Source organism: Chiloscyllium punctatum, chromosome 14 (assembly GCF_047496795.1).
Source record: "Chiloscyllium punctatum isolate Juve2018m chromosome 14, sChiPun1.3, whole genome shotgun sequence".
In the NCBI taxonomy this organism is placed as follows: Eukaryota; Metazoa; Chordata; class Chondrichthyes; order Orectolobiformes; family Hemiscylliidae; genus Chiloscyllium; species Chiloscyllium punctatum.
Genome location: NC_092752.1, coordinates 66,998,122 through 67,019,296, shown reverse-complemented (window position 1 = coordinate 67,019,296; position 21,175 = coordinate 66,998,122). Strand labels below are relative to the sequence as shown.

The window sequence follows — 21,175 nt, the reverse complement described above, 5'->3', positions numbered from 1 at the left end:
CTCTGCTTTGACCTCTCACTTGTCTACCTCCACACTCAGGTTTGAGGCATGATTCCCCGTGCACAAAGCCATGCTGACGATCATTAATCTGTCCTTACCTTTCCAAATGCATGATGATCGTTTCTCTCAGAATCTCCTCCAACAACTTACCACCCTGCCATCAGTCTCACTGGTCCGTCGTAGCTGTTGATGATGCAAATATCTCTGGTCCTGTAATTTCCTCCCTCGCTTCTCACAAGGCGCTGGGATACATCTGACCATGTCCCAAGGTTTTATCTAACTTATTGCATTTTGAGACATCCAGCACCTCCTGTTCTCCAATGTGCACTCTTTTCAAGACATCCCTATGTATTTTCCCAAGTTCTCGAGCTTCCATGTCTTTCTCCACAGTAAACCCTAACACAAAATATTTGTTCAGTATCTCCCCCATCAGCAGTGATTCCACACAGACAGCCTCATTGACCTTTCAGGGGCCCTATTCTCTCACGAGCTAAGTTTTAGCCCTGGTTGAAACTTGTCTAAATGCTTCTAAAATTTCAAATATTCCTCTACCGCAATTAGCCTCCCCACCCTTATCTATTCTGCATTTATGATCACACCAAAATATAGAATCCAACAGATTTAAAAATATTCCCCTTTTATAAAATCATACATCTCCCATTGTTTCTAAGTATCCAGTTATCATTTATTGTCATATCCTTCATAACACATTCCAGCACATTCCCCACTTACTGTCAAGCTAACACCGTTTGGTTCAGACTGACTGCACAAAGGTTTTGGGAATCCTTGTGTATCAATCTGAAAAAGGTAGCTTACAGGATCAGCAGGTCATAGAGAAGGCAAAGGGAATGGAGTCTAAAAATAAGGAGGTCTTGCTAAAACGGTGTCAGACCACACCGAGATTATAATGAACAGTATGCATGCCCTAAGCAAAGACATTCTTGTGTTGGAGGCAGGCCAGGGAAGGTTCACTCAGCTGATCCTGGAGATGGCGGGATTTTCCAATGAGAAGAGGTGGAGTAGATTGCCCTTGAACCTATTGGGGTTTTGAAGAATGGGAGAGAAATTGAATGAAACATCCAGGATTTGGAGGGGCTTTGACAGGTTAGATGTCGTTAAGTTAGAAAATCGAACAGTACAGCAGAGTAATAGGCCCTTCGGCCCACCATGGCTGTGCTGACCATGATGCTATTCTAAACTAATCCCATCTGCCTGCACATCGGCGATATCCCTCTATTCTCTGCCTGTTCATGTTTCTGTCTAAATGCCAATTCAAAACTTTGCTCTCATTGCCACCTCTCCCACCTCCTGAGCAGCTTCTACCCTCTCAGTAAAGACAACTGGCCTCATTCATCTCACTTAAAACTTCTCACTCTCACCTTAAACCGATGCACCCTAGAATTTGATATTTCTACATTGGAAGGAGGATTCCAACTATCCACACTATTCACACCTCTCCTAATGCTATATACCTGTACCCGGTCACCCCTCAGTCTCCGATACTCACGCAAAACAATCCAACTGCATCCAACCTCCTTACAGTAAACACATTCTCATCCAGGCAACATTCTGCCAACCCTCTGTTACACCCTCCACATCCTTCCTGTAGTGTGGCAACGAGAATGACACGCAATCTTTCAAACATGGCTGACTGAAGTTTCATTCAGTCACAACATGACATGCAAACGTCTGTACTCAATACTGTGCCCAATAAAGGTAAGCATACCATACTCCCCCCTCGACCACCACATCCTACTGTGTTGTTATTTTGAGGGAGCTACGGACTTGCTTCCAATGTCTCTCTGTTTATCAATGTTTCCAACTAGTCAATTAGTGTACTTCTCTCTTCCATTTGGCTTCATAAATGCATCACTTCACACCTGTCCCGATGAAATTCAATTTGCCACATCTCTGCCCAGCGTTCCAGCTGATCTACATACTGCTGCAACCTTGAACACTCTTCCTCACTATCCACAATTCCCCGTACTATCCCTAATCATTACATGCCTTTCCGAATGTCGTCTGTAAAATTACCACTCAAACTGCTGACCTTTTCATCTGAATCACAGATATAAATTACACACAGACGTCACAGCACTGATCCTTGTCAAACAGCATTGGCCACAGATGTTCAATCAGAAATTCACCACTCCAAATGCCTCTGTCAACTATCACCAAGAAAATATTGTATCCAACTTACCAACGAGCATGGATTGTGATTTGATCTTCCAGATCCCCCTTGCTATTTGGAAGCTGTCCATTCAAAATGACTCTATATTTTGATTCCCAGATTAAATTGGCTGTCTCACTAATGCACTGACTGCGTCCTTTCTTCACAACAAAACGGGACCTTGTTTGGTTTTTTGCTGATCCTGCCTAAATCCCTACAACCCGTCAATAATCACATCCCAGCGATGGTCATGCTGCAGCCACACCTCCACAATAACAGTTCGATCATATCTGTTCTCTTCAGTTAATGCTGTCATTCCATCTGCCTTGTTGCAAATGCATGGCGTGTGTCACCGAGAGAGGGCCTTTGAGGGATGGTTAGAGGTCACAGAGTGGGAGAGATGTTTGGGGGCGCGACAATGTTGCAGGGTTAAACATAGTTACAGTTGCTACAGAATGTCCGCAGCAGAAAATATTTTATTGTTTGGAGGAAGTTAGAGAGATAAAGCGTCTTTGATTAGATTCCAGAGATAGGGATGTGTGTAGGGTTGTGGATCGTTACATGGATTATGTTGATCAGGGCGTAGAAACAGTCACAGGATTCCAGGATGTCGTACATTTAACAACAGTTGTGGGATCTGGAGAATATCACAGTGACAGGGAGGATGGTATGGACTGGAGAATATTACAGGGAAAGGGAGGGTGGTATGGACTGGAGAATATTACAGGGAAAGGGAGGGGAGTATGGACTGGAGAATATTACAGGGAAAGGGAGGGTGGTATGGACTGGAGAATATTGCATACACATGGAAGATGATATAATCTGGAGAATGCTGCAGCAATAGAGAGGAGTATATGGACGGGAGGATGTTGCAGGGAAAGGGATGAAGTTGTAGACTGGATACAGTTAGAAGGAGAGATGAATTTATGCACTGGAAGGTATGTCAGAGAGAGTGAGTGGTGTGCAAGCTGCAAGATACAAGAGGGATAGGGAAGCTTGGAGAGACTGGAAGAGAGAGTGATAGAGATCTTGTGAGAGACCAGGTTCACTTATGAGCATAGGATGTGCTACAATGAGCAGAGCCTTTTGCAGATATAAATGAGGATACAATGGCCACAAAGCAGTCACACCTATACATCGGTATATAGGAATTGAAGAGATTACACAGGCTAGGAGTGTTGTATGCAGTGGAGGAGATTAACCTGATAGGGAAGCTTTTAGAGACTCAACAATGTTAGGAAATAATGGGAGTTGCAATGGTGAGAGCAGGTTTCAACAATTCGGAGGATATAGACCTGAAGGAGCTTTGACAGATAGCGATGGTACAGTAAAGGGAATTGTAGTGGCTTCCCTTTCATAAGCAATCCATAAGCCCTTAAAACAGCCTGTTTAACATGTGCATTATCTCTCGACCATTCATCAGACAGCGCTGCAAATATTTCACTGGCTCTGCCTCCCAGTTCAGACTGAACTAGCATTACCCAGAAGACCTTGGGCCACTCTACCTGTCTATGCAATTTTTCAAATGAAATCCAGAGTTCCTTGACAGTAGAGTCACAGGTAGTTAGGATAGCGAAGAAGGTGCTTGGTATGCATTCCTTTATTGGTCAGAGTATTGAGTACAGGAGTTGGGAGGTCATGTTGCGGGTGTACAGGACAGTGGTTAGGCCACTTTTGGAATGCTGCATGCAACTCTGTTCTACTTCCAATCGGAAGGATTTTGTGAAAGTTGAAAGGGTCCAAGAAAAGATTTACAACAACGTTGCCAGGGATGAGCTATAGGGAGAGTTTGAACAGGTGGTGGTTGTTTTTCCTGGAGAGTCAGAGGCTGAGGGTGACCTTATAGAGGTTTATAAAATCAAGAGGGGCATGGACAGGGAAAATAGACAAAGGCTTTCTCCTGGGGTATGCGAGTCCAGAATTATAAGGCGAGGTTTAGGGTGAGAGTAGAAAGATATAAAAGATAAAATGAGGCAACTGTTTCACGCAGAGGATAGTACATATATGGAATGAGCTGCCAGAGGAAATGGTGGAGGCTAGTACAACTGCAACAGTTAAAAGGCATCTGGATGGGTATCTGAATAGGAAGGGTTTAGAGGGAGATGGGCCGGGTGCTAGCAGGTGGGACTACATTGGGTTGGGATATCTGATCTGCAGGATGGGACCAAGAATTGGGTTGTGGAAACTGGAGGGTATTATGATTTGAACCACAGGTAATGTTTGATTGGATCTTTCAGCCAATCTTACAGATGGTACAACTACAACATTTAAGAAGCATTTGGATGGATATATGAATAGAAAGGGTTTGGAGGGAGATAGGCCAGGTCCTGGCAGGTGGGACTAGATTGGGTTGGAATATCCTGTCGCCATGGCTGGGTTGGAATGAAGGGTCTGTTTCCATGCTGTACATCTCTATGACTATAAGATCGGCTGAATGGTCCAATCAAAAATTACCTGTGGTTCAAATCATAATATCCTCCAGGTTCCACAAGCCATCCCTTGTCCCATCCTGCAGGTTCAATGAATCCCAGAACACCTAACATTCTTCAAGACCCACGTCCCTTCCGACATTTGTACCATCCTCCAGGTTCTGCAGCCCTTCATACCTTGTAACATGGCCCAGACTCTCCAACTCCTCCTTCCTCTGGAATGTTCCCCAGAAGGGCACTGGAGGATGGTGGGGGTTACAGAGATATGGAGGGACATCAGGTTGGGAGGATTTTGCAGACATTAGGAATATATGGACTTGAGGAGGTTTCACAGTTTATGAGTGTTGAAGGGACTGGAGGAACTTACGTAGATAGGGATAGTTTTCGATTGGAGGATTCTGCAAAATTCTTTACGTGGTTAAAGGCAGGATTCTTAGCAGTGTGCAGGAACAAAGGGATCCTGTGTCCCTCAGGTTCCCACCCAAGTTGACAGGCTGTTAAGAAGGCGGATGGTGTGTTGGCTTTCATTAGCAGGGGGATTGAATTTAAGAGATGTGAGATTTTGCTGCAGCTCTACAGAACCCCAGTTAGACCACACTTCGAATATTGTGAACAGTTCTGTTCGCTTCATTATAGGAAGGATGTAGAAGCTTTAAAGACAGTGCAGAGGAGATTGAGCAGGATGCTGCCTGGACTGGAGGGCATGTCCATAGAAGGTAGGCTGTGGAAGCTAGGGCTTTTCTGATCACAGCGAAGGAGGAAGAATGGTGACTTGATAGAGGTGTACAAGGGAATGAGAGGCATAGATAGAGTGGATAACCAGAGACTACTTCCCTTGGCGAAATGGCTATCACAAGGGGACATACGTTTCAGGTAATTGGCAGAAGGTTTAGCTTAGATATCAGAGGGATATGGGCCAGGTGCTGGCAGGTAGGACTAGATTGGGTTGGGATATCCTGTCGGCATGGAAGGGAATGGTACGTTATTTACACAAAGTGTGGTGGGTGCGTGGAATGGACTGCCAGCCGTGGTAGTAGATTCAGACACATTACAGACATCTAAGCAAGTCTTGGATAGGTACATCAATGATAGTAAAATGTAAGGTATGTAGGTTTGTTTCATCTTCAGAGTAGGATAAAAGGTCAGCACAATATTGAGGGCAGAAGGGCTTGTACTGGAATGGGCTATTCCATGTTCTAAATAGCAAGAGTTATGATGGCAGCAAGAGGTTTCGGGAAGCGGGAGAGGATGCGATCTGAATGAAGTGACACAAATAGGGAGGGAGGCTTTCACAGGGAGGGAGGAGCATCGAGCCACAGGAGGTTACAGAAATGTGGAGAGCTGTCGGGCCTACAGGAGTTCATGGAGATGGAGAGGTTGGGAGGAATGGAGCAGTTTACAGGGATAAGGATGTTGGTAGGATGGGGTGTTTTACACAGACAGGAATGTTTCGGGTGAATGGAGCTGAGAACAGAGATAAAGTGGGTTGTACAGATTGGGAAAACAAATAGACGTATGGAGGGTAGTCGTGACTGAAGATGTTTATAGACACAGGAAGGCTTAGGTTCTGCAGGTTATTTCGATAAAGGGGGTGTGGAATCAGACAGATTCTCCAAGTGATAAAGACAGCAATTTTGGTTGGAGACAGCTTCACAGATAAGGGAGCATTAGTAACCTCCTCCAGTTTGGTCAGAGTGGGAAGGGTTGGAGGGGAGGGTGATGTTTACACATGGAAGAGCTGGAGAAGATTGTGGAAATGAGGAGATGGATGGAGACACTGGAGGAGCTTACATTGACAGGGTGGGTGCTGGCAATGAAAAGGTATCACATCGATAGTGGGTCTTGTAGGAACTGTATTGAAAGAGTCACAGGCATTGGAATGACTTCTGCAGATTGGGAGTGTTACAGGGACTGAGAGGATTGTAGGGTCTCCACAGATTGATCGTGTCTTTAAGAATATGCAGATACAGAAATCTTAAGCCCAATACATGCAGTCTTCATTTCAAGACCAGAGCCTTATTGTCCCTCATCAGCCAAGGATCCCTAACCCTGCCAGCTTTTCCCTTTACCCCAATGGGGCAGACTGGTCCTGGATTCTTGAGATCACACTTTGAAAAGCCTCCCATTTGCCAGTTGTTCCTTTTCCTTCAAACAGACTCACCCAATCGATTAGAATCATAATGTGGAGGTGCCGGTGTCGGACTGGGGATGTACTAAGTTAAAAATCAACCGACACTCGATTCCAGTCCAACCAGTTTATTTGAAAGCACTAGCTTTCAGAGCACTGCTTCTTCATCAGGTGATTGTGGAGCACAATCCTAAGGTACAGAATTTATAGCAAAGGATGGCAGTGTCATGGAATATAATATCAAACAAATTTAGTTTAAGCCTTTCATCTGTTACAGTGATCACCAGCGCTTCCAAAGCGAGTTGGATTATAGCTGGGCATTGTGCAATTTTAAATTCACGGCATTGACGCTGGCCAGATCCTGCAGAATGGCCCCAAACCTGGCCCTGTTCCAGTATTCCTCTTCAATCTGTGGAGCTGCTGATCTTTTTCCATAACTATGTTAAAACGAAGACAGTTGTGGGCACTGGACCCAAAGTGCTCTCTGAATGACAGTTCAGTCACTTGCCCGACCTCGTTTTCTGAGGGGAGGTCCAGTGTTGCACCTGCCTGAGTAGAGTAGGGCCCTCTGCATATTGATTTAGGAACCTTCCTTGGACACCTTTGAAAAATTGCTCTCCGTCCAGGTCTTTTTATACTCTAGGTGGCCCAGTCAATACAGGGAATATCAAAATCTCCAGCCTGCACTCCTCTATTATTCCTATAGTTATCTGCAATCTCTCTATACATCTGCTCCTTTGGTATCTGTTGGGTCTACAACAGTCTACAATACAGTCCCAACAAAGTGACCACCCCCCTTCTTCTTTCTAACTTCTAACCATGTGGAATTTTAAATGAATATATGTTTTAATAATTGGAATTAACAATCCATAAATAAGTATTGATAAAAATCCAAACACAGAGAAAGACAACAGTTCACTCTCATGTGGTCTGCAGGACATACTCACAGCAAAGTGTTTGCCTCTCAATGACCCTGTGAAATGGGCGAGCCAGCTGCTTCGCTCAAGGGCAGCAAGGGATGGGCAATAAAGGCTAGTCAGACAGAGACACCAACTTCCCATACCTGATTTTTTTAAAATTCCATTCAGATTGGTCCCAGCACAGTTCCAGTGGAACAATGTCCTGGCCAATCACGTTGGTAGATTTATGGACAGAGCTTTAAACTGACAGAGAGGATGCAGGGACAGGCTTCAGGTGAAAGGAGCTTTCCAAATCCAAAGAGAAAACGTGAAGCATCAGAGCAGCGTGGGAATGTGACCGAAGACAACAGAAAGGAACAGGATGGGACAAAGTTTAACTAAAACTGTAGATCAGCAAATCCATTTGTGACAGGAAATTGTGGGAACGAGTAAATTATGTTTTTTATTAATGGACAAAATCTCTGCAACAAGGTAGATGGGTTTGTGACACAGAGATAAAAGGGATTTAGACACCAGAGAGAATGTGGTTACAGGGTGAACAAAAGGTGGAACAGAAATATTCAATGGGTCACAACCTTGTGCAAATTCAGGCAAAATGGACAACGCTAACAATAATGGGTAAGAAAGGCATGACAGAGAAAGGATTTGGCATCAGATCATGAAGTAGAGTCAGTCTGAATGTTAATTCTGGCGACTACTTGCCAAGGACACAAGCAGCAGAACAGTTTTAGACCACCCACCGAACAGCATTTCATTGCTCATCACTGCAATAAATAGGAATTCATTGGAATGTTTAATACAGGCATGGTGAACATTTAGTGAAACGTCAATATTCACAAAGTCTGGGACAATCACACTGACAACAGTGATATTGGAAGAGGAGTTCAGAGAATTTTTTTCAGTGTTTCTTAGAATAACACATTGTGCAACTGACGAGGGATGTAACTGTCTCAGAGAGACTGTTGTGTGATAAAACTTAGTGAATGAGTAATGTCACCTGGAGAGATCCTCTGGGAAATTGTGATAAAGTGCAGTTTAAAGAAATGTAAAGTTTTAAAGTGAATCACAGAAAGGACAAGCTACAACTAGAAACAAAAATAGCCAATTACATGAGTTTGAGAGGAGAACTGACCAAGATAAACAGGCGAAACAGACTGAAATATGTGCCTGTCAATGAACAGTGGAAAACTTTTGAAGGAACAGTGTAAAATACTCAACAAAAGGACATTCCACTGAAACAGACAAAAACTCAGCAAGAAATCCCCTTTGATCCCTCACTCAGGACAAAATGGATCATATTAGATTATGAGGCTGAGAAGATCACCACAAAGTACTTAAAATCCTGAAGTGAGAGAGAGTTTTAGAGTAAGTTTTAAAGGGATTGCAATGGGTCTGCTCGCAGGAGGAGGGCAATGGGAAGGGGAATCGTTGTCAAGGTTTATTGACACGATGCGAACATGGAGAGGAGAAGGTGCTGGAGGTGGTGACAGTGTTACAGAGAGTGGTCAGGGCCTGAACGGTGTTACAAAGCCAGTACGGATTGCTGCAGCTGGAGGGGTTTGCAGAGGTAGGGAGGGATATATGTATTTTTATTTGTTCATTCATGGGATGTGGGTGTCACTGCCTGGACCAGCATTCTTTGACCCCATGCTAATTACCCAGAGATTGTTGGGGCCCTGGTGGATAAATATAATACTTTGCTGGCCACAGGTGAGGTGCTGAATGACTGGAGGATTTCTAATGTGGTTCCTTTATTCAGGAAGGGCAGCAGGGATAGGCCAGGTAATTACAGAGCAGATAGTCTGACAGCAGGGACTGGGAAATTATTTTGAACTACTGTGAGGATGAATCAACACTTGCAAAGGTAAGGATCAACTCGGTTTAGTCATCACGGATTTGGCAGAGGGAGATACTGTCTGAGGAATTCAGTTCAGTTTTTTTTTAAATGGTGCTTTAGTATATTGATGAAGGCAGTGCAGATGATGTGGTTTACATGGACTTGAATAAGTCCTTAAACAAGATCCAACATGGAAGGCTGGTCCAAAAGGACTGGGTTCCAAGGCAAGTTGGCAAATTGGATGCAAAATTGGTGGATAGAATACTTTCACCGGGTGTACCACAGAGATCTGTGCAGGAAACATTGAACATTAATAACTCGGATGTGAAAGCAGAAGGTATCATTAGTCGGTTTGCAGATGACATGAAAGGGGAGGGTGTTGTTCACAGGGAGGAGGATGGTCTCTGTCTGCTGTCTGATGTTGATCGGATGATAATCTAAGCAGAGTTTAGTTCTGATTGAAGTGAGGTAATACTCTGTGCGAGGTACGATAAGTGAAGAACAGACATAATGAACGGGAGGTCATTGCGGAGTACTGAGGAATACAGGGACCATGGTGGACAAGTCCATAGATCCCTGAAGGTGTCAGCACAGGGAGACAGGGTGGGAAAGGCACCTGAACTGGGAGGGGGAGAGGGACCCATATCCTGGTGGAGTGAATTGCTTGAGAGGATATAACCTTGTTCTGGCAGGGTGTTGGACCTTAAATAAACGTAAGGCCAGAAAGAAGATTGAGGCTGGTGCACGAGTTAAAGACAGCAATTTCAGCAGACAAGGCAGGCAAGAACATAGCAGGGAATGGGGGGAAACTGATGATTAAACTGCATTTATTTCAATGTAAGGGGTCAGAGAGCTAAGGAAGATGAACTCAAAAGCATGGATTGGAACATGGGACTGGGATATTATAGTTATTACAGAAACACAGCTGAGGGAGCAGCAAGACTGGCAGTTCATTGTTTCAAGGTAGAGATGCTACAGGAAGGGGAGGCAAGAGAGGACGTGTGGTGGTGGGGTTTTGATGGCATGATTCATCACAGCAGTACTTAGAGAGGATATTCCTGTGGGATCGTCCAGTGAAACTATGTTAGTGGAACAGAGAAATAAGAACGGGTCATCATTCTGAAACGATTGGACTGCTGACCCGAAAATCTGTGGCAGACTGTGGAACAAATATGTCGGAACATCTTAAATATCAACCATAATAATAGGGCTGTTATGGCACGGTTTTTGAACTTTCCAAACCTAGACTGGGACTGCCAGTGTTCAGTGTTTAAGGGAGGAATTTGGTAATTGTGTTCCAGAAAACTCCCAATCAATATGTAAATAGCCTGAAAAGAGAAAGGGGCAAAACCTGACCTCCCCTTGGGAATTAAGGTAGGGAGAGGGACTGAGATGTGAGTGGGAAAGCGTTTTGCCAAAGTGACCACAGTTCTAGTAGTTTGAAAACAGCTTTGGAAAAGGACAGGCCTGGTCCACAAGTGCAAGTTATAAAATGGAGCCTGACCAATCTTGATTGTATTAGTCAGGAACTTACAAAATGTGACTGGGGAAGGGAATTATTTACAGGGAAAGGGAAGTTTGGCAAGTGAGAATATTTTAAAAGTGAGATAAACTGATCGATCAGCGCCAGCATGTTCCTGTTTGTGTGCAGGTCAATGTTGACAGCATTCGGAAACACTGGCTGTCTACTGAGGGTCTGGTCAAGGAAAAGGGGGCAACATGTCAGGTATAGCCAGCTGGATCAAGGGAATCCCTGAGGATGTACAGGGGCTGCAGGAATGCACTTTGGGCAGAAATCAGGAATGGAGAAAGGCGAAATGAAATAGCCTCAGCAGAGAAGGAAAGGGGAATCCAAAAGTGATTGTATCAGTATATTAAGAGTGTATAAGTAACTCAGGACAAAATAGTGTCCATTAAAAATCAATGAGGCCATCGATGCGTGGAACTGCAGGATATTTGCTAAGATCCTAAACAATTTTTTCATTCCAGAACTTACTGTGGAGAAAGACTGGGGAACTCAGGGAACAGGAGTAATACATGAGACCACAATTGGAGTTCTCTGCAATTCCAGTCTCTCTGCTACAGGAAGGATGTTGTCAAACTTGAAAGGGCTCAGAAAAGATTAACAAGGTATTGCCCGGGTTGTTGGTGAATAATCTGGGGTTACTGTCACTGGAGAATCGGAGACTGAGGGGTGACCTTACAGAGGTTTAATAAACATGGATAGGGTAAGCATTCAAGGCCTTTTCCCAGAAGTTGGGGAGTCCAAAACTAGAGGGCATAAGTTTAAGGTTAGAGGTGAATGGTTTACAGAGGGACTGAAGGGACAGCTTCTTCACACACATGGTGATGGGTGTATGGAATGAGCTGAAAGAGAAAGTAATGGAGACTGACACAATTACAACATTTAAAAGGTATCTGGATGGGCATCTGAATTGTGAGGGTGTAGACGTCTATGGGCCAAATGCTGGAAAAGGGAATGGATTTATTCAGATCTTCTGGTAAGCCTGGACGAGTTGGGGACTGAAGGGTCTGTTTCTATGCTGTATATCTCTATGACTTGAAAAGAGTGCATGTTATAAAAGAGGTGGTGCTGGAGGTTTTAAAACACAAAGCTATGGCAAGTTCCAGAACCCGATTAAATGCATCACAAGGGTAGAGCTTATACAATTAATGTTAAGGCTTCGGTTAGTGTTTTAGTGCAGAGGGACCTCCGGGTTCAGGTAGATAATCCTTGAAGTTTGCATCACAGGATGGATAAGACAGTGCTTGGCATGCCTGACTATTGCTCAGTCCATTGAGTGGAGGATTTGGGATGTCATGTTGAGATTGCACAGACATTTGTGAGGCCTGTTCTGCAATACTCTGTCCAGCTCTGGTCGCCCCAGTTATAGGGAGGATATTATTAAGCTGCAGGGTGTTCAGAAGAGATGTCCCAGGATATTGCTGGGTCTGGAAGGCCTGAGTTCTGAAAAATGGCTCTATTGGCTGAGTCTTTTTTCACTGGAGCCTGGAGGTTGAGACATGATGCTATAAAGATTTATGGAAAAAAAAATGAGGTACATAGATCAATTTAATGGTAGTTGCCTTTTCCTCAGGATGGGGGAGTCTCAAGAGGAGGGGCCACATTTTTAAGTTTAGAGGGGAGAGGTGTTCAAAAAAACAGATATGGGGCAATTTGCTACACAGAAGGTGGTTTGAGTGTGGAATGAACTTCCTGAGAAAAGGGTTGATGTGGGCACAATTACAACATTTAAAAGATATTTGGATAAACAGGTGAATAGGGAAGGGTTGGGGTGATATGGGCCAGCAAAAGCAGCTGGGAAGAGTTTAGTTTTAGATTATGGTGAGTATCAACTGAAGGGTCAGTTTCCATGCTGTATGGCGTTATGACAAGAATATGGTTTGATTCCATTATTGAAGAAAGGATCAGGGCTGGGTCCACTGATGTGCATCATCGACATAAACAATTTGGTTGAAAATATAGGAGTGATTGTGCGAAAGTTTGTTGATGATCAATTGAATGGTGTCGTGGGCAGTAAATACGGTTATCAAAGGGGATACTGACCAACTGGGCTAGTGGACCAAGGAATGAAAGATGGAGTTTAATTCAGCTGTTGGATTTTGTTAAGACAAACCAGGGAGGACTAATACAGTTAATGGAAGGGCTCTGGCCAGAGTTGTTGACCAGAGAGAGAAAGAGAGAGAGAGAGAGAGAGAGAGAGAGAGAGAGAGAAAGACCAGGGGGTGCCAGTTACATTGTTCCTCGGAAATGGCATCACAGGTGGACAGGGTGGGGAAAGCGACATTTAGCACATTTGCCGACATTGGCCAGCACTTTGTTACATACGTTGGAGATATTTGTAACATTGTCCTAAATATTTCACTTGGGCAGAGGAGGCCAAGGGGTGACTCTAAGAATGGTGAATAACCAAGGGTAGGTGAGTCTAAAACTAGAGAGTATAAACAGGAGGTGAGAGAGCAAGGATTTAAAGAGGGAGCTGAGGGGGGAACATTATCCACAGAGGATGGTGCATAGACGGAACAGACTGCCTCAGGCACATGGGAGAAACAAGAACAATTACAGCATGGAAAAGACATTTGAGCAGGTACATGGAGAGGAGAAGGTTTGAAGAGCTAAGGGCCAAAGGCAGGCAAATGAGACTCATTCAGTTTAGGTAACATGGGCAGCATTGAGGAGTTGGACCACAGGTTCTGTTTCCGTGCTGTATCACTCTGTATCCAGTTAAAGAGGATTAGTGTACCATAATAAGGCATGTTGTAGACACTGAAGCAAGTTACAGCGATGGGGATGGTAGTCTGGAATGCAGTACATTTCAAATATGTGGAGGGACTATTGGGAAGGGAGGAGGTTACAGGGATAACTACTGTTATAGGAGTTAAAAATGACTGAAGACACTGGTGCACAAGCCATGCCACAGATACAGTGTTGCAGAGTAATGAGTCTTAGTTCAGTGTTGGAGGGAGAACGCAGAACAGAAAGATCCCAGGCAGCATTCACAAACTCTCGTCGGAGACCTACGCTCCCGTCTGTTGTACTGATGCTCACTCAGACAGCACAGGACTGAATTGATAACTATGAACTCCCGATGCTGTCTCAGTGCAACATAAGTTAAAGTAGACGTGGTGATTGAGCATGGGGTGTAACTGTACTGTACTGTGCTCCCCCTCCAGCACTGTATCTATGTCATGTCTTGTAAGTGATGTTTGGAGCCCTCTCATTGCTCTCTGCTCTGTGCACTATGAGTGATCTTACCTCACTGCAGGATTTATTGAAGGCTCCAGATCTCCCTTCCCTTTGTCTCTCTGGCTGACCAACCATCTTCAATGAGGTGATGGATGAGACACACAGCAGTTGGGAAGTCTATTGAGTCAGTAACTTCTTGAGTACCTACAGGAGACAGAGAGATAGACAGAATGGGAAATTAGACTGATGCAGTGAGGGTTACACAAGGAGAATGGAAATGAGCCCAAACAGATATCTGGAAAATCCCAAACTCCATCCCAGGCCGGTGCTGTTGCGTCTCTCTGGAGTGGAGAATTCTGTTAGCTCAGGATCTAGAATGAGAGACGCTGACAGAGGCAGCAATTAGACTCACACAGTGAGGGTTACCACATGGAGAGAGACTAAGTGATATAACTGGAGTGCTGGAAGACTTCAGGATCACACAATCATGTTGGAAGAATGGGTTTCGCTTCATGTGTCAGTGCTCAGGGATTAGCAACCAGTGAGCAGGTGAAGTGATGGCGTAATAACATTATTGTTAGGGTATTTGTCCAAAACCTCAGCTAATGTTCAGGAGAGGCAGGTTTGAATCCCACCATAAGATATGGTGGAATTTAAAATCAATAATTTTAAAAATAGAAATTTACAATCGATAAACAAATATGAAACCATTGCTGATGTACAAAAATCACAATCCCTTCGATTAGATTCCTTACAGTGTGGAAACAGGCCTTTCGACCCAAGAGTAGCCCACTCAGACCCATCTCCCTCGACCTAATACACCTAACATTATGGGCAATTTAGCATGGCCAATTCGCCTGACCTGCGCGTCCTTGGACTGTGAGAGGAAACCGGAGCATCCGGAGGCAATTCACGTAGACATGGGGAGAATGTGCAAACTCCACACAGTCGCCCGCGGCTGGACTCGAACCTGGGATCCTGGTGCTGTGAGGCAGGAGTGCTAATCACTGAGCCACCGTGCCACCCACTTGCCCTTTCAACAACGAGATCGGATCATCCTCACGCGGTCTGCACGACATACCCACAGCAAAGTGTTTGCCTCTCAATGGTCCTCTGAAATGGCCAAGCAAGCTACTCAGCTCAAGGGCAGCTTGGGATAGGCAATAAAGGCTAGTCAGCCAGAGACACCCACATCCCCTACCTGATTTATAAAAAAAATCCAATAGGATGGTCCCACTGGAACCGTGATGGGACCAGTGTCCTGGCCAATCATGACAGTAGGTTTATGGACAGGGCTTTAAACTGACAGAGAGGATGCAGGGGCAGGGTCCAGGTGAAAGGAGCTTTCCAAAATCAAAGAGAAAAGGTGAAGCATCGGAACAGTATGGGGATGTGACTGAAGGTAATCAAAAAGGAACACGATGGGACAGCGATTAACTAAAACTGTACTTCAGTGAATAGGTTTGTGACAGGAAATTGTGGGAGAGTAAATTATGTTTTTTTTTTCAATGGACGACGTCTTATCAATAAGGTAGATGGATTTGTGACACTGAGATAAAAGAGGTTTAGATAACAGAGAGACATGGTTACAGGGTGAACAACAGGTGGACATAAATATTCAATGGATCACAACCTTGCGGAAACTCAGGCAAAATGGGTAACACTAACAATAATGGATAACAAAGGCATCATAGAGAAAGCATTTGGTCTCAGATCATGAAGTAGAATCAGTCTGAATGCAAATTCTGGCTACTACTTGCCAAGGACACAAGCAGCAGGACAGTTTTAGCCACCAAAAAGCATTCCGTTGCTCATCACTGCATTACACAGGAACTCATTGGAATTTTTTAACAAACACATTGTGATAATTTTGGGAAACATCAATATTCAAAATGTGGGACAGTCACACTGGCAAGAGTGATATTGGAAGAGGAGTTCAGAGAATTAGTTTTCAGTGTTTCTTTGATTAACAAATTGTGCAACTGGCAAGGGACGTAACTATCTCAGAGCGACCATTGTGTGATGAAACTTCGTGAATGAGTAATGACACCTGGAGAAATCCTCTGGGAAATTGTGATAAAGTGCAGTTTAAAGAAATATAAAGTTTTAAAGTGAATCACAGAAAGGACAAGCTACAAGCAGAAACAAAAATAACCAATAACATGAGTTTGAGAGGAGAACTGACCAAGGTAAACAGGCTAAACAGACTGAAATATGTGTCTGTCAATGAACAGTGGAAAACATTTGAAGGAGCAGTGTAAAACACTCAACAAAAGGACATTCCATTGAAACAGACAAATCCTCACCAAGAAATCCCCATCGGTCCCTCACTCAAGTAAAAAGGATCATATCAGATTATCGGGCTTGGAGGATCACCAAAAAGTACTTAAAATACTGAAGTGAGAGAATGTTTTAGGAATAAGTTTTAAAGGGATTGCAAAGGGTCTGCTCGCAGGAGGAGGTCAGATGGAAGAGGGAATAATTGTCAAGGTTTTATGTCACAAAAGGAACTGGGAGAGCTGAAGGTGCTGGAGGTGGTGAGAGTGTTACAGAGAGGGGTCAGGGTCTGAATGGTGTTACAAAGCCAGTACGGATTGCTGCAGCTGGAGGGGTTTGCAGAGGTAGGGAGGGATATATGTATTTTTATTTATTCATTCATGGGACAAGGATGTCACTGTGGGACCAACATTCTTTGCCCCACTGCTAATTACCCAGAGTATAGCACAGAGTCAGCCATATTGCTGTGGGTCTGGTGTCACGTGCAGGCCAGACCAGGTTAGAATGTCAGATGTCCTTCCCTAAAGGACGTAAGTGAACCAGATGAGTACTTTCTACTGGTCAACAATGCTTTTATGGTGGCCTCACCAATGTCCTGTACAGCCACAACATGACATCCCAACTTCTACTCTCAATGCTCTACCCAAAGAAGATAACCACCCCAAACGCCTGCTTCACCAGCCTGTCTACCTGTGACACCACTTACAAAGAACTGTCGACCTGCATCCCTGGGTCTCTGACTGACAACACTACCCAGGGCCCGAACATTAACTGTACAGGTCCCACCCTGGTTTGTTTCACCAAAATGGAACACCTCACCTTTATCTAATTAAACTCCATCTGCTATTCTTCAGCCCACTATCCCAGTGTACTATTTGAACTGTTGTATCACAGATAACTTTCTTCACTGTCCACTTTACCAACAATTTCAGTGTCACTCAAAAAAGTTACTTCCCACAAAACCAATATTCCCATCCGAATCATTTATCCAAATGACAAACAACAGTGGACCCACTCCACCGCTGGTCACATGTCTCCAGTCAGAAAGGCAACATGTCTCCCATCACCCTCTGTCTCCTACCATCAAGCCCAATTTTGTATCCAGTTGACTAGCTCCTCCTGAATACCATATCCTTTTACATTGATCTGAGTTTATTACCCAGTTTACCATAGAGAACGTAGAACACAGAACAGTACAGCACAAGACGCTTCGGCCATGATGCCATGCCTATCTTTTACCCGACTGGAAGATCAAACTAACTTACATACCCTTCATTTTGCCGATCCAAGAGTCTGTTAAAGTGTCCCATTACACCCACCCACCACTCTCTGTGTAAAGAACCTACATCTGAAATCTCCCCTTACCCATCCTCCAATCACCTTACAATTCCGCCCCCTTGTACCATGTATGCCATGGGATAATGAGGTCTCTCACTGTTCACTCTATCTTTGGCTCACACCATCTTGTTCACCTCTACCAAGTCACACCACACTCTTCTTCACTCCAATGAGAAAAGCCTTAGCTCCCTCAACCTTTCTCCATAAGACATGCCCTCCAGTACAGGTAGCATCCTGGTAAATCTCCTCTTTACCCTCGAAAAGCTTCCACATCCTTCCTGTAATGAAGGGATCAAAACTGAATACAATATTCTAATTGGGATCTAAACAGGACTGTACAGAGCTGCAGCATAACCTCATTGCTTTAAAACTCAATCCCCCAGCTAATGAAAGCCAATACAACATATTCTTTCTTAACAACACTATAAGTTTGGTGGCAAATTTGATGGATCTCTGGTCATGAAATCCAAGATCCATCTGTTCCTCCACACTATCCAGTATTCTGCCTTTACCCCTGTATTCTGCATTCAAGTCTCACCTTCCAGAATGCATCACTTCACACTTTTCCAGATTTGACTTCATCTGCCACTTCTCAGCCCAGCTCTACATCCTGTCAATGTCCTGTTGCAACCTACAACAGACATCCACACTATTCACCACTCCACCAACCTTCATGTCATTGGCAAACCTACTTACCCACTCTTCCACTCACACATCCAAGTCATTCATAAAATCACAACGAGCAGAGATTTTTTGACCTCTCCCTGCAGAAAACCACTGGTCACGGAGCTCCAGGCTGAATGATTTCCATCTGTCATCGCCCTCTGTCTTCTAAGGACCAGGAATTCTGTATCCAGACAGGCAGGTTTCCCTGTATCCCATGCTCTGCACTTTCTCAATGAGCCATAAATGTGTTTTGTCACATTCTCAAAGGATTCAATAAGATTTGTGAGGCATGACCTGTCCCTTACAAAGTCATGATGACTTCCTCTAATCAAACTATGGTTTTCCAAGGAATCATAAATCCTGTCTCCCAGAGTCCTCTCCAATAATCTGCACATCACAGACAGAAGACTGACAGGTCTGTGATTCCCAGGATTATCTCTATTCCCTTTCTTGAACAACGCATGGCTGATTCACCTAACCTGCACATCTTTGGGTTGTGGGTGGAAACCGGAGCACCTGTCGGAACCCCACCAGACATGGAGAGAATGTGCAAACTCCACGCAGACAGTCGCCTGGGGCTGGAATTGAAATCGTGTCCCTGGTGCTGTGAGGCAGCAGTGCTAACCACTGAGCCACCGTGCTGCCCCATGTAACTCTCTAGAGCCCTGCTTCTGATCCTTGGTTCCTCAAACTTAAATTAGCTTCCTTCTTCCTCTTGACTAGATGTTCTCCATCCCCTGGAACCATGTCAAATACTTTGCTGTAGACAACGCTGACTGCTCTGCCTTCATTTATCGCTTGGTCAACTCCTCGAAGAGTCAATCCGGTTTGTGAAACACGGTTTCCCACTCACAAAGCCATGCTGACTATCTCTAATCAGCCCTGGCCTTTCCAAATATATGTAACTCCTTTCTCTCAGAATCTCCTCCAACAACTTACCGAGCACTGGGCTCACTGGGTTGTGATTTCCTGGCTACTCACTGCAGACCTTCAGTGATGGAACAGCATTAGCCACCCTCCAGTCTTCTGGTAGCTCATTGTGTGTATTGATAAAATAAATATATGTTAGGAACACTGCAATCTCTTCCCCAGATTCCCACAATATTCTAGGATCGACCTAATAAGCGACTGAGGATTGATCTACCTTTATTTGTTTTCAGATTCCAGCACTTTTTTTTTCCTTTGTTGAGGATTCTTTCCAAGACATCACTATTTATTTCCCCAACTTCCTGAGCTTCCATGTCTTTCTCCACAGTAAATTCTGACAACACTATTTTGTCTAATATCTCACCCACCTCCGGACATTTAAGGTGCCCTATTCTTTACCAAATTACTCTTTAGCCCTTATTGAAACTTGTGTAAAGTTTTCTGAAAATTCAAATAAATCGTATCTTCAGTCCAACCACTCCTACACCCGTATCTACTCTGCCATTTATATTCACAACAATAAAAATAAAATCCAACAGGCTCAAAAACACATCCTCTTTTTTATTAAAAGTGTTTCTAAGGGTCCAGTTGTTGTTCATTGACATATCCTTTCAAACATATTTCAGCTCCTGACCTACTATAGGCTAGCACTGTTTGGTTTCAGACTGGCAGCAGAAAGGGTTATGGGAGTTCATGTTTATCTGAAAAAGGTAGCTTACAGGTTCAACAGGTAATAGATGTTTTGGAAATAAGCAGGGTCGTGGGGACTGAAGGACATTATGGAGATAGGGAGTGATGTAGGGACTGTATGAGATTATGGACACAGAGAGTGCAGTGGTGACTGAAGAACATTATGGAGATAGGGAGTGATGTGGGGGCTGAAAGGGTCCAAAGAGATCTGCAGGGCTGTTGGGCCTAAAGGAGGTTGTACAGATCAAGAGGATCATGGGGATTGAAGGAGGTTACTCTGAACGGGAGGGTCATTGGGTCAGGATGAGATTATGGAGATAGGGAGGGTCGTGGGGCCTTTTGGAGGTTATGGAGTTAGGGAGGTTTGTGGGGAATGATTCAGGTTACATGGATAGGAAGAGTCGTGGGGACTGAAGGAGTTTATGGAGAGAGGGAGGGCTGTGGGGACTGAAGGAGGTTATATGGATAGTAAGTTTATAGAGAAGCACAGGAAAGAAGAGCAGGTATTGGCCATTTGACCACAGAGTCGGTCCCACCATTCAATATGATCACGACTGATCGTTTAACCCAGTACAGTATTCCTGCTTTCACACCTTACTCTGAAATTATAGTGACTACTGGCATTTAGTGATACAGTGGGCATTAGTAACTGGGACGGGGGTATGGGGGGTGGTGGTGTCGTACAGAGATAGGGAGGGTTGTGGAAGCTGGGACAGGTGACAGATACAGGGCGGGTTTTAGGAATGGGAGGACTTTACAGGGATTTGGAGGAATGCGGCGATGGGACGTGGTAACAATCACAGGGAGGATTTTGGCAGCTCGATCTGAGACGGGTCCAGCTGAGAACAGAAGTGAGTCAAACAGTCAGGGCAGGCAGGGACAAGGTAGGACTAATAAATTAAACTGCATTTATTTCAATGCAAGGGGCCTAACAGGGAAGGCAGATTAACTCAGGGCATGTTTAGGAACATGGGACTGGGATCTCATAGCAATTACAGAAACATGGCTCAGGGATGGGCAGGACTGGTAGCTTAATGTTCCAGGATACAAATGCTTCAGGAAGGATAGAAAGGGAGGTGAGAGAG

At 44.3% G+C, this 21,175-nt stretch overlaps 1 long non-coding RNA gene across 1 annotated transcript in view; it reads right to left on the bottom strand.

Moving 5' to 3' along the window:
- Window positions 1–21,175, bottom strand: part of LOC140485495 (uncharacterized) — a 79,474-nt gene that overhangs the window by 50,884 nt on the left and 7,415 nt on the right. Inside the window, exon 3 of the long non-coding RNA XR_011962358.1 lies at window positions 14,262–14,396. This is a non-coding gene — a long non-coding RNA (uncharacterized lncRNA). The remainder of the gene's footprint in view (window positions 1–14,261; window positions 14,397–21,175) is intronic.